The 12275-nt window shown below is 37.2% G+C and overlaps 1 long non-coding RNA gene across 1 annotated transcript; it reads left to right on the forward strand.

Annotated features, from left to right (window-relative positions):
• The first annotated feature begins 2918 nt into the window (after positions 1 to 2918).
• LOC116050916 lies at positions 2919 to 4971 on the forward strand. The gene is made up of 3 exons (XR_004105208.2): positions 2919 to 3224; positions 4475 to 4545; positions 4679 to 4971. It is a non-coding gene; the product is annotated as an uncharacterized LOC116050916 (long non-coding RNA).
• The last annotated feature ends 7304 nt before the right edge of the window (positions 4972 to 12275 follow it).

Below are 12275 nucleotides of genomic sequence, written 5' to 3' on the forward strand. Positions count from 1 at the left end.
TAAAAAGAAAAAGGTTGTCAGTGAACTGATACATTCAGCATTAACATTAACAGTGTTTCCTCATCATGTTTCCTTCGAAATGTATTTGCTGTTACAAACCAGTATTATATTCTCTATAAGAAACAGATATTACCCCAAATTGCACAACTCATGTCACAACACGTATAGTAGGTGTCCAAAACCAACACGCTGTCTGTGGTGCATTTTGGTTTGTAGTGGTCATTCCTTATTTATCCCTCCTCCCCTGTGCTGCCTCCCCAGTGTCAGTATCTCAAGATGACATGCTGATAAATGTAGCCTATTTATTTATCTATTTATTTATTGTCAATAAAACAGTGTGTAATATCGCTTGAAATGCCTGACTATTTAAAAGGTGAATGTACCTGTAAAGGTTGTTAGACATTGTTAGAGGTTGCTGTCTCCAGGCTACACTATTATCAGCTGGACAATTATGTAATATTCAATATACTAAAGATTCCTAAGAATGATATATGATACAAATCACTGTATCCTCATTTATCAACATGTAAACCTGAAATGAACTAATTTGGATTAAATTAATCTACTGTATATCATTAAGGCAATTAAGGTGATGTTCACATACCAACCTGTGAGTGTTCATGCTCCCAGTCTACATTTCAACCACATGTGCTGTAATTTTACTGCATACATTGAGGCAGTCATGATGCTGTATAACAAATGAGCTGAGCTGAGTTTGTTCACAGTAATATTTCATTCGGCATATTGCCCTTCTGTGTGAGTACTGTGTGTATCAACAAAATGTTGTTTTAACAAGCTATCTGCCCACACCTTTTTAGTTATTGCTACAATATGTATTTTGTTGTTGTGTGAGCACTTGGGTACACATTGTTGTTTTTATTCTATTTAGTTTTACTGAACTCTAGAAAGAGTTCCTTGTGCATCATCTGAACTGAACATGGGCACTACCACAGGTATATAAATAAATGTAGATTTTAAAGTTGTCCAAGGTCTTAGCTAAAAATCTGAGATGGTTTGCGGTGCGCGTTAGCCAAATTAAAATTATAGTATTGCCATCTCTATTTACTTCTCTTCCAAAACATTCCCATTCTAATTAATATATATGATACAAGTATTATATATTTCATATAGACAAATACACCTAGTCAAATCTGAATGACCCATCTCCAAAGACCAACGTGCCAAGGAGGTCTGGCTTTGCCTTATTTCCTTTGCCATTATTGGGCATGCAACATTCAGAAGTTAATTCACTGGTTCAAAGACAAACCAACTGCAGGAAAGGCAGACTGGCCAACACCACCTGGACTCAGGTTTGTGCAGCCTTGCCCCTTCTTAGCAAAACTTTGAGTTCAAATATAATAGTTAATCACTCACCAGGAATATGGGCTCAGTTTAGAGGACATTTTGTGCAGCAAGGAACTTCCACCCTCTAACCCATGAAGTCAAATCACATTGTTCATTCCCTCCTGTTCAGCTCTATGGTTTAAAGTAGGGATCAGATCAGTCCATAATGTACAATATTCATAGAAGAAACATTTGCATCTTTCTCTTAATTATCCCAAATCTACAATTTAAGAACCATTTCTTAAATGTCAGTCCTGAGTATGGGGGATGTATGTATGTCTCAAGTTGTGGTCCTGAACTCAATAAAAATAAAAACTCAATGTCTGAACACTCCTTTAGTGGTCTGATGAATGAAGCCCTGCAAAATGCCAGCATCTATTCAAAGAAAAGTAGTCATTATTAGTCAAATTCTTGAGCAATGTTCCTCATATCGTAATATCAAAGTCATGATACAATTACCACACCCACATAAATAAAGACATTACACATCAGCCTGTAAGGACTTGTTATGATGCCCCAGTTAGTATGCTTTAATTATTACAGTGGGGATTTAATTTTTGACTTCATTGGTAAACTATACTTACTATATCGAATGGCTGTGTGTGCAATCTAAACTACTGAAACAGATAGACCAGTGATGGTGCTTGCAAAAGGGTGAACCACACCTCCTTAGTGAGATAAAACAAAACAAAAACAGTTCTCATTCATAGATCAAACTACTCCTGAACTGGGGTTGTGTGTGAGGACAATTTCAGGGTCCGTGTACGTTTTGATAGTTTGTTTTTTCGTTTGAACCACAAAACAAAATAAGGAGAAACCACCTGTTTTTCGTTTGTAGTTTCAAACCAAAAACAAAGAAACGGTAAAAAAAAAAGAGCCGTTCTCCCGTTTTTGGTTTCTGAATCCAAAAACAAAAAACGACTAAACCAAATTCAAATAACGGTCCGATTTTGTTTTTTTTTAAATTCCTTTTTTCATTTCTCCGTTTGAATATCTACATTAAAAGAAAGACAAGTTGGCCAAGTGACCCGGAAGTAATAGTAAATATAGCCTATAAAAATAAAAGCCAAGCTTTTAGAACGGTCATAATATGCAGCACTAACGTTATACCAGAGTAACGTTAGAAGAAAAAAATCAATCAATAAATAAATAGGCTTATATAAACCTGGGCTGAAAGAAATCTGTTAGCAACAGTAGTTTATTACAGTGATTTAATATCGTGCCTATCCACGTATACATCACCAGTCACGTTTAATGAGCGCATTGTTTGGTTCAATACAGTTGGTAATAGTTAACCTAAGAACTTATTGTGTGTGCAGAGTTGTTACTGTTATATTATATAATTAAATTAATATAATGGAAAAGCTACAGAAAAGTGTTGGGCCCATGGTGGGGCTATCATTGGATACCGCCTGATGCATTTTGTTTTTCTAGCACCTCATATTCATTCAAGTAGTCTTCTTTGAAATGTGTACCTTGACAATGTTTTGTTTACATTCCAGATTGATTATAAATGCTACTTGTTGTCAGCAATTACTAGGCATATTGGTAATATTAAGCAGAATAGCCTACACTCTTAGAAATCGCTGTATATTTAGCAGCACAGTAGGCTACTGTAAAAATCTACAGTGCAATACCACATTTCTTCATTACAGTAAAATACTTCATTTTATGTTGCATTGTGGGTAATTTTGATGAAGCGGGAATATTTTACAGTATATTTTAGGCTTGCTGTAACCTGGCTGTAATATCTGCCATGGCAATAATACAGCATTGCTGTAAAAAACGACTCCTGATGTCAGTTACTCAGACAGAACACCAAACTGGCCCCCAGATACTGAAGGAGAAGCCTTGCTAGCGGGGGATGTTTGGAAGTTTTGGTAAGTTTGGTTTATTTTATGTATTTCATGCTAACTTTTATCATAATGTTTCATGATTATACGCTCAAGTGTAACGTTACCACAACATCGTTCTTTTTTTTATAGTGTGGGGTGCACTGGGCATCCTAAAGTTGCGATATCCTCACACAGAGTAATTTTCTAGCTAACCTTGTGACTTTAGTGTGGATAGCAAGTGGCTATCCTCCGAACATATTGTAGCCTACAGTTAATTGCATATCTTGTTTTTTTTTCTCTGAACAAAATACCCTTACATTTGTTCATACTAACTTACTTGTTACAGTTAACGTTACGTTAACATTAGTCTAGCTAGTAAGTACGTGTTCTGCCCATTACTTTCCAGACTCCGTTAATATATTGCTCAATTTAAAAGATCTGGGTTCCCCTTGACACATATAGCTAGCTAATACTCCTGTTTTATAACGTATGACTTTGTATGACTCCTAAAGAAAGGCTTTTCATTTCAGCTTGTATTTAACTTAAACAGCTATTCTGTAAACTACCTTTAAACTAAAGTGAGATGAAAAAAACCTAGCTAGCTAACGTTACTGTTTGACATCCCGAAACAACGCCAGTTAGCATGTCCACGGAGCTTTTATAACTTAATATTTCATTAAATTAGAGTTCTGCTTCGTGAAACATGATGCCGATTTGATCAGAATAACTTAGTGAATTACGAAAAGTCTGTTTGATAATTTTATTTACAGAAATGACTGACGAGGCAAATAAAATCTTCAACTCGTTCACTGTCTGAGGCAAACGTCCATTAATATATCATTAAATTAAACAGAGCCGAGCTTTACCAGTAAACATCTACTCCTTCTTAAAGATCATTTATGTTTTCTTACGACTCATAAACATTCACTAACTATTTCGTCGATCATGATTTAACATAATTTGGTTTTAACTTTAACTCCATGTAAAGAGATTAATGATGTTTCCCAGGTAACGTTAATGTTCGTCTGCTTAACGTCGCAGTTTACACATTTTTATTATTACTGATTCATTAAATCGGAGTTCTACAGAGTCAATCATGACGCCGAATTTAACGGTAGCAGAATAACTAACTTATTAAGACAAGGTATTTTTTGTCAGGTAACAAACATCAGTACCTATTGTCTCATAACCAATAATGACATCCAAAGTGAACCCACATTCATCACTATAGTCTACTCATGTTTCCTGGGACACTGTAACAACTCTTTGCTTAATGTTGTTTTATCATGATGCAGGTCACTGCAACCCAAGCAGACATTGAGGCACATCAGATGACCAGACAGACAGCCCCACCCTCATTATGATGGTAAGTAAAATACAATCCCTTTATAATGGAATCCAGTCAGTTCCTTCCATTTGTGCAACACAATAGTAATAATATATGTGTATGATTTCAGAATAAAATACTGTAGGTAACAGGTTTTTTTTATTATTTTCAGGTGGATCTATTGAGGGAATTTTCATCATGAGAGCTGGACAGCAGTGAAACATTTGCAGCTGCCTGCTGCTGCTCTTTGTGGAAACATGTTGAAGGATATCAACACTATCACATTTGACTGAAAGTTGCTGCAGCTCTCTGGGCTGAACTTGCAGGAAAAATGTGAATGTCGTCGAAGACAGGAAAATGTTGAAAATTTTAAAAATGTTTAAATAAAATTATTTTTTAAATTAAGAACAATGTTTGGATTGCCTTTTGATTTGTATTTGTTATTCTGAAGTATACCTTATTAGTAGTACAATATTAGTAGCTGGAGATTATTATATAATATTATTTATAATAGTAATGATCAATAATATAGTAATAATTAACAGTAATGTATCAATATTAATAAAACTACATATTACAGTACAATAGCATCAAATTACAAAATACCATAAAAATATAGTAAAATACTGTTTGTGCTTTTACAGTATTGTTATATATACTGTAAATTGCATTACAGTACAGCTGCAGTAGTTTGCTGTAAAATCGATTTACAGTAACTTACTGGCAACCGTGCTACCTGTAATTTACTGTAAATATACAAAAATTGTTTAGACTTAACTGCCATCATTATGTATTGCTACAGGACCACACTACAGAGAACACCTCCTAAAGTTTGGATAATATTTATGGAATATCATTTATGGAATTGTATTTTTACTTTTACATACACACATTTTTCAGATAAAGTTCATGCAGTGATGCACAGTTCACTTCTCCATCATCTATTGCTACGATATCTGTCATTGCACAGTCCAAATGATATACTGAGCTGCAGTCAGAGGAGTGAAAGCAAACAAATGTTGATTGCTTATGCTGCTTAAGACACATAGGTGTACAGACACATTCTCATTTCTTAATTTTATGCCATTCTAAAACATTTTTATGTTAACATTTAAGCTTTCATGAAATATAAAGACAGTGCTGCAAGTCTGATCATAAGTAAGGACAGTCAAAGTGTGGACAGATGAGGTCACCACCCAGGAGAGCCTTGAGGATTATACATCATCAGTGTGACATCTTACATCAGCAAATGTGTTGATGATGTGGTGATCACCTGACTGGAAACATCACAAACTGGTATGGGATGTGCACGGCCCAGGACTGGAGGGCTCTGCAGCGGGAGATTAAAACTGCTCAGAAGATCATTGGTACCCATCTCCCGAGCATCAGTGATGTCGGTGAGGTGAGGTGAGGTGCCTACGCAGAGCCCAAAGGATACTAAAGGACAGTACCCACCCAGCCACAGCCTGTTCACCCTGCTGCCTTCTGGGAAGAGATATAGAAGTTTCTGCTGCTGCACCACCAGACTGCAGAGCAGCTTTTCCCCCAAGCTATCAGACTCTTAAACTCTAGTTCATCCTCAGTACTGCTCCACTGATTAACATTAATTTGATTTTAAATAAAATCAAAATCAAAAACCAAATGAAATGAACAACAATAAATACATCTGTATCAGTAATCTTGATTTAAAACAGTTACCAAAGACACCATACAGTCAGTCATTTAAATACTGCCACCTGCTGGTAGAAAGGGGGAACATTACGGTGGAAACCACATTAAATATTCATTTAATTATATAATATAGTGCTAACAGTAACAACTCTGCACACACAATAAGTTCTTAGGTTAACTATTACCAACTGGATTGAACCAAACAATGCGCTCATTAAACGTGTGGTGATGTATACGTGGATAGGCACGATATTAAATCACTGTAATAAACTACTGTTGCTAACAGATTTCTTCCGGTCCAGGTTTATATAAGCCTATTTATTGATTGATTTTTTTCTTCTAACGTTACTCTGGTATAACGTTAGTGCTGCATATAGAGCTGGTAAGTCCCGCCCCTTCCGTAAAACCCCGCTGGACCTCAAAGTTGAAAAACCGTCAATGCAAGTGAATGGGAGAAAATAATTATTTTCTGGTCCCGTTTGAATTGTGCCATGAATGTGAACATATGTTGTCTGTGAATTTTTTATATAATTTTTCATGTAACGAGTTTGACAGTATATTGCATGATTCTTCGGCTAGCCGTTGTGGAAAAGACAAAACTAGAAAGACTACATGTCGCATATGTGACGTCACCCCATAACGCATTTTCCCTCCATAAATCACGGTGCGATAATCTATGAAGACAGATCGAGATGCCTGTGTGTTTTGTACCCAAATGTCACCATTCAAACAAGCTTTGCTTTTGCTACAGTAACTGCTACTAGCATTTTGCTAACGTGCTAGTTAGCTATTAGACTCACCGAAACATTATAACGCTTTTCTCTTCGACTGGCGTGGACAACGCCGACCATCTCCCCACTTGCGAACTTAAACCCCTCCACATGCCCAGACCTGAAGTGGTTTTCACCACGCTCAATTAGTTTGTCCTCTCCCTGAAAGAATGCGGTGAAGTGCACCAAAGACACAGCCATGTTTAGCGGGATCCATGTGCTAGTGGTGGTGACGTATATAAAACGCGTCGAAAGCAGCGAAGAGCTGTAGTCCACAAAGTGCTCTCACACAAAGTCTAACCGTATCAAAATTCTACCCGCTAAATTGAAGCATTCTTTACACGAAAAATTATATAAAAAATTCACACACAACATATGTTCACATTCATGGCAAAATTCAAACGGGTACAGAAAATAATTATTTTCTCCCATTCACTTGCATTGACGGTTTTTCCACTTTGAGGTCCAGGGCGATTAGCGGAAGGGGCGGGACTTACCAGCTCTATTATGACCGTTCTAACAGCTTGGCTTTTATTTTTATTGGCCATATTTACTATTACTTCCGGGTCACTTGGCCAACCTGTCTTTCCTTTAATGTAGATATTCAAACAGAGAAATTAAAAAAGGAATTAAAAAAACCAAAATCGGACCGTTATTTGAATTTGGTTTAGTCGTTTTTCGTTTTTGGATTCAGAAACCAAAAACGGGAGAACGGCTCTTTTTTTTTTTTTACCGTTTCTTTGTTTTTGGTTTGAAACGACAAACGAAAAACAGGTGGTTTCTCCTTATTTTGTTTTGTGGTTCAAACGAAAAAACAAACTATCAAAACGTACACGGACCTTTCAGGTAAATAAAGAATCATTTTAGATATTTCTTCTCCAAAGCCTCTGCACTAAATGTCTGCAACTGGACCTTGGAGCATTGACACATTTCATGTTTTGAACACAAAGTGGAAAGACAAGCTTGCTGGTTTATCTGGTTTGCATTGTTGTGTGTGCTCTGGTGCTAATGTGTGCGTGCTCGGCTAACTAATGCACAGTGAGAGCTGTGTTGTAACATCACCCTGCTATGGCTCAGTATTCACCGTCAGTGTACGTGTTACTTGATTGTGATGGATATACTAATAGAGCAGCAGACAGACCACTTTATTGCACTGTTGCACTAAATTTGACAAGTCTTTTCTTTGTGCAAGAGAGAGAGAGAGAGAGAGAGAGAGAGAGAGAGAGAACCTGATGTTAAATCGTTGGCTTTACACTTCAAGTTTGGGTCCAGGCCAAAAAAGTTTGTTACAGTAGCCGTTGGATTTAAGTCAATCAGGCTGGTGTTGGAAACTTCTCTACACTGCACTACCAGGCCAAAGCGAATCTTTCCCTCTGCATTACTACAGTGGCACTGGTGCATTTTTATGGGTTTGTGCAGAATGCTATCTCAGCTTGTTTTGTCATTCATCTGTTTTCACAAGATTTCCTGCACTACCTTCTTCATGTTTGTTGGCAGGAAACTGATACTTTATCCTCCTGTCTGGCTGTCTGCTGCATGTCTCCACAGCTTTGTAAGATCTTAACATCCATGCTGCCCAGAGGATGAATCCTAATAACTTTAGTGGTCCCTCTAGTGCCATCATGAGGTTTACATTTCCAGTTTTAAATGAAATATCTTGCAACTGTTTGATCCATGTCATTTGGTACAGACAGTCATGTCCCCCTCAGAATAAATAATTCTCACTTTGATAATCCCTTAATTTTTTATATAACACCGCCAGCAGGTCGACACTTCGATTTGTCATTGGTTTATGACCAAAGACCTGTAAAACTAATAACATTTCCATCAGCCTTGCATGTCATTGTGAACATGTTAGCATTCTAACATTTGCTAATTATCACTAAACACAAAGTAAATCTGAGGCTAATGGGTACAATTAAATTACATTCATTTTGTATTGGAGTCCCTGCTGTTTCAGTGTTTTAAAAATTCATAGTAAATATTTATATAAAATCTTAACTTCACAAGAGCAGCCTAATCCATGTATTGTTCCAGTGCATTACAGAGATCGTCTGACTAAGCACCCACACAAATGAATGACTATAAGCACAACATGGGTCCTCACACTCCACAAGGGAAATGGTCAGTTTGGCTGCTGTGCTTTCTGTTCAAACACTATCAACACAAAAAACATCCTCCATTAGTCCATCCACAAAGAGGACAACAAACAAAAATAGAACAAAGTTTAAATGCAATGCTATGTGGGATGTTAGGTTGCCTACTGCAGACAACATACATATTATGGAGTTCTTTCAGTAACAAACAATGATTTCTTATTCAAGGATGAAACAGTTTAACAGTTTTTTCAGCCTAAAGCAAGAATTGGTCATTCTTGTACAGTTAAACCTTTTCTTTTATGAACGCTAAAACATATTTTAGGGACAATTACACACACAATTGCACACTATCAATTCAGTATAATAATTTTTTTAATGTTCTGAAATAAAAATTTAAAAATCATGCTCCCAAAAGGTTTCTGCTTCAATGCCATCCAAGAAATTATCTCCTTGGGATTTTCTCACAGATTGGAGGAGCAGGTTATCGATTGTTGCCCATCCGTCATGCTTGTGATGGCAGCTGGCTGGCACAGCTGAGAGGAAGCTTAAGATCCAAGTACTTCAAACCAACTGATCTCAGCTTATTAGCTGCAGCCACAGTTTGCAGTATGTTACATCAAAGTGGTCACAGAAACACTCACTCATCTCATCATGGAATTGAAAACTGAACTCACTTTTGTTGTTGTCAGTCTTCAGAGATTCAGCTCTCTTGTACATACATCACAAGGGAGCAAAGTGGGTGTCAGGCTGACTCCACTGGTGGAGGACTGGGGCTTGGGGGTTATTTTTGACCTTCCTGAGTCTGACTCTCTGTGCCCCAGAGACAGATGAGACCAGTAATCAAAGTTCATATAAATCCACAACCCCTGCGTCTCATATCAAGCTTGAAAAACAACATGTTATTTCATCATTTTTACATTTATTTAAACCTCAGGGTGCACTGATGTCAGTACATGTCAAATTATGTTATATGTTGTGATCTTTAGCCTTTATTGGATAGAGTATTTGAATTATTCTGGTCCCAAAACAAGGCTTATATTGAATCAAACACACATGCACAAATACAGAAAGGGAGACTTCATTATATATAGTGGGGATAGTAGATAACTAGATAACACATAGTAAGGAAATATGTATTGTTAAATTACTAATAATGTGTTGAATGATGAATTAGTAGTTATTTAGCATTGAGTGATCATTGTATGACGTCAAGTGGGAGTTAAATAAATGTGAGCATGGTCAATAAATTACCATTTAGTTACCCTACATTAAAGATTGTTGCTGACCGCAGATTTGATTGCTCTTTAGACCATTTTGTTTTATTTAAGTGCAACTCTCCTAATTATGACCCCATGGTTGTTACCACCTGGGTGTTGGTGTAAACTGTACAAGTCAGAAAATGCTGTATGAATAATTTACCTTCTTTCTTTTTCCAAGACAAGTAACCATTTTATTTTCAGTCATTTAAGGCTTGTTCATAAAACACTGACTGATCCAGGTCTTATATAAAAAAGTACAATGTCAACCTTGGTTGGTGGTTAAAAATGAATATAGATGTGCACAATAATTGAGTTGATTGACACAATTGTCTTTTTTGTCTTTGCTGTGAACATTTCCACAGTCTCCAAGGGCAACAAGACGAATGTGTCCTTATATCCTTTGTTTTATATGCACGGTCTTCCGCTTATGTATTGATGAGTCATGTTGATTTAATCTGTAGAACATTGCTGAAATAAAGTGAGAATTATACAGTCAAATGATAACATTTTAACATTGTCCACAGAAGACACCGCTACCACAGCCAAACTAGAATGTAAGAGGGTGAAAATGTTGACAAAAACTTGAAAGTCAAAGTAGATCTGATAAACAGGAGAGAGCAGCGTGAAACTCTGAGGCTGAGAGCACTACAGCAGAAGAGACAATAAATTATATTCTCATATATTATCATTGGAAACTGTTTGGAACACTTTCAAAAAATACCTGGCAGGTGATTGAATCAACCATCTGTCTATCACGTCCGCCGTTGTTTTGAACCACCGTCACACCTAAACCCCGCCTGTAGCTGCCAGTAGCTTCTCACCCGATACTGATTGGTTATTTTAGGCTGGTAGTTCAGACACAAACGCATTACTTGTAGCCTAGTCCATAAACCCCTGACATTCCACTTCCGGGATTGCTCCGGTGCTGCAGGAAATTCCACCGGATGCATGTATTTTCCGTTTCCTTCCGCTTTCTTTGTGTTGGAATTTTAAATTTGGTGGATTTTTGAGGACTATTATTGACTGCTCCTCAGATCTCTGCAGGGTAAATTGAGACAGCTAGCTAGACTATCTGTCCAATCTGAGTTTTCTCATGCACAACTATTTTGCAGCGGCTCTGTGCAGACCTTAGCACCGCCCATGATGATTCTGATTGGTTTAAAGAAATGCCATTAAACCAGAGCATGTTTTCCTTCCATCCTCTAATGCTATGTGGAGTAGCCAAACCCTCCTTCAGTGCACTTTGGAGGAGGGTCTGGCAAAGCAAGACTCCTTGTAGCCTGACAAGAAGGATTTTCGCGTGATCTCATAATATCGCAAGAATCCATCTACCATGCAAGGTAAAACCAAATCAGACCTAGATTAAAAACTGCTCAAAAATGAACCATGTTTTAAAATGTGGCCAACAGATAAATAAAGCTTATATGTCCAACAACCAAATGACAGCTCTCTAAGCTGTTGAACTCAAGGTCATGGCTACCGTTCAAGATATTTTTATAACGCTGCTTCATCATTCTTGATTGTGGGCACATGTTTGAAGTTGGACTTCTTTGAGGTCCACAGCAGGTAGTGGAGGCTGAGAGTGCATCAATCATCAGCACCGTTTAAACTCTCGCTTCTCCAAGAGCCGCTTTGAAGTTGTCTAGGCTTTTCGTTGAGGATTTCTAATCAAGCGTAGGAACATCCATCCATTAGCTACACCCACATATTCTTTTAGAGGATCACGGGGGTGCCAATCCCAGCTAAGGTGCAGTACACCCTGGACAGGTTCAAGTTCAAGTTTATTTTCATGTGCATTTAAAAGTACAAAGAGAATGCAATGAAATGTGTTTGCCTTGGCCCTCTCTTCTCATAAAAAAACTATAAATATAATTTGAATAGAATATTAAAAAATGACCTGAATACGTAGTACAATCTAATATGTTGTAGCAAGCTAAAAACTATCGCAGCCATCACTGAAATAGAGAAGG

This window comes from Sander lucioperca, chromosome 15, assembly GCF_008315115.2.
Source record: "Sander lucioperca isolate FBNREF2018 chromosome 15, SLUC_FBN_1.2, whole genome shotgun sequence".
NCBI lineage: Eukaryota > Metazoa > Chordata > Actinopteri > Perciformes > Percidae > Sander > Sander lucioperca.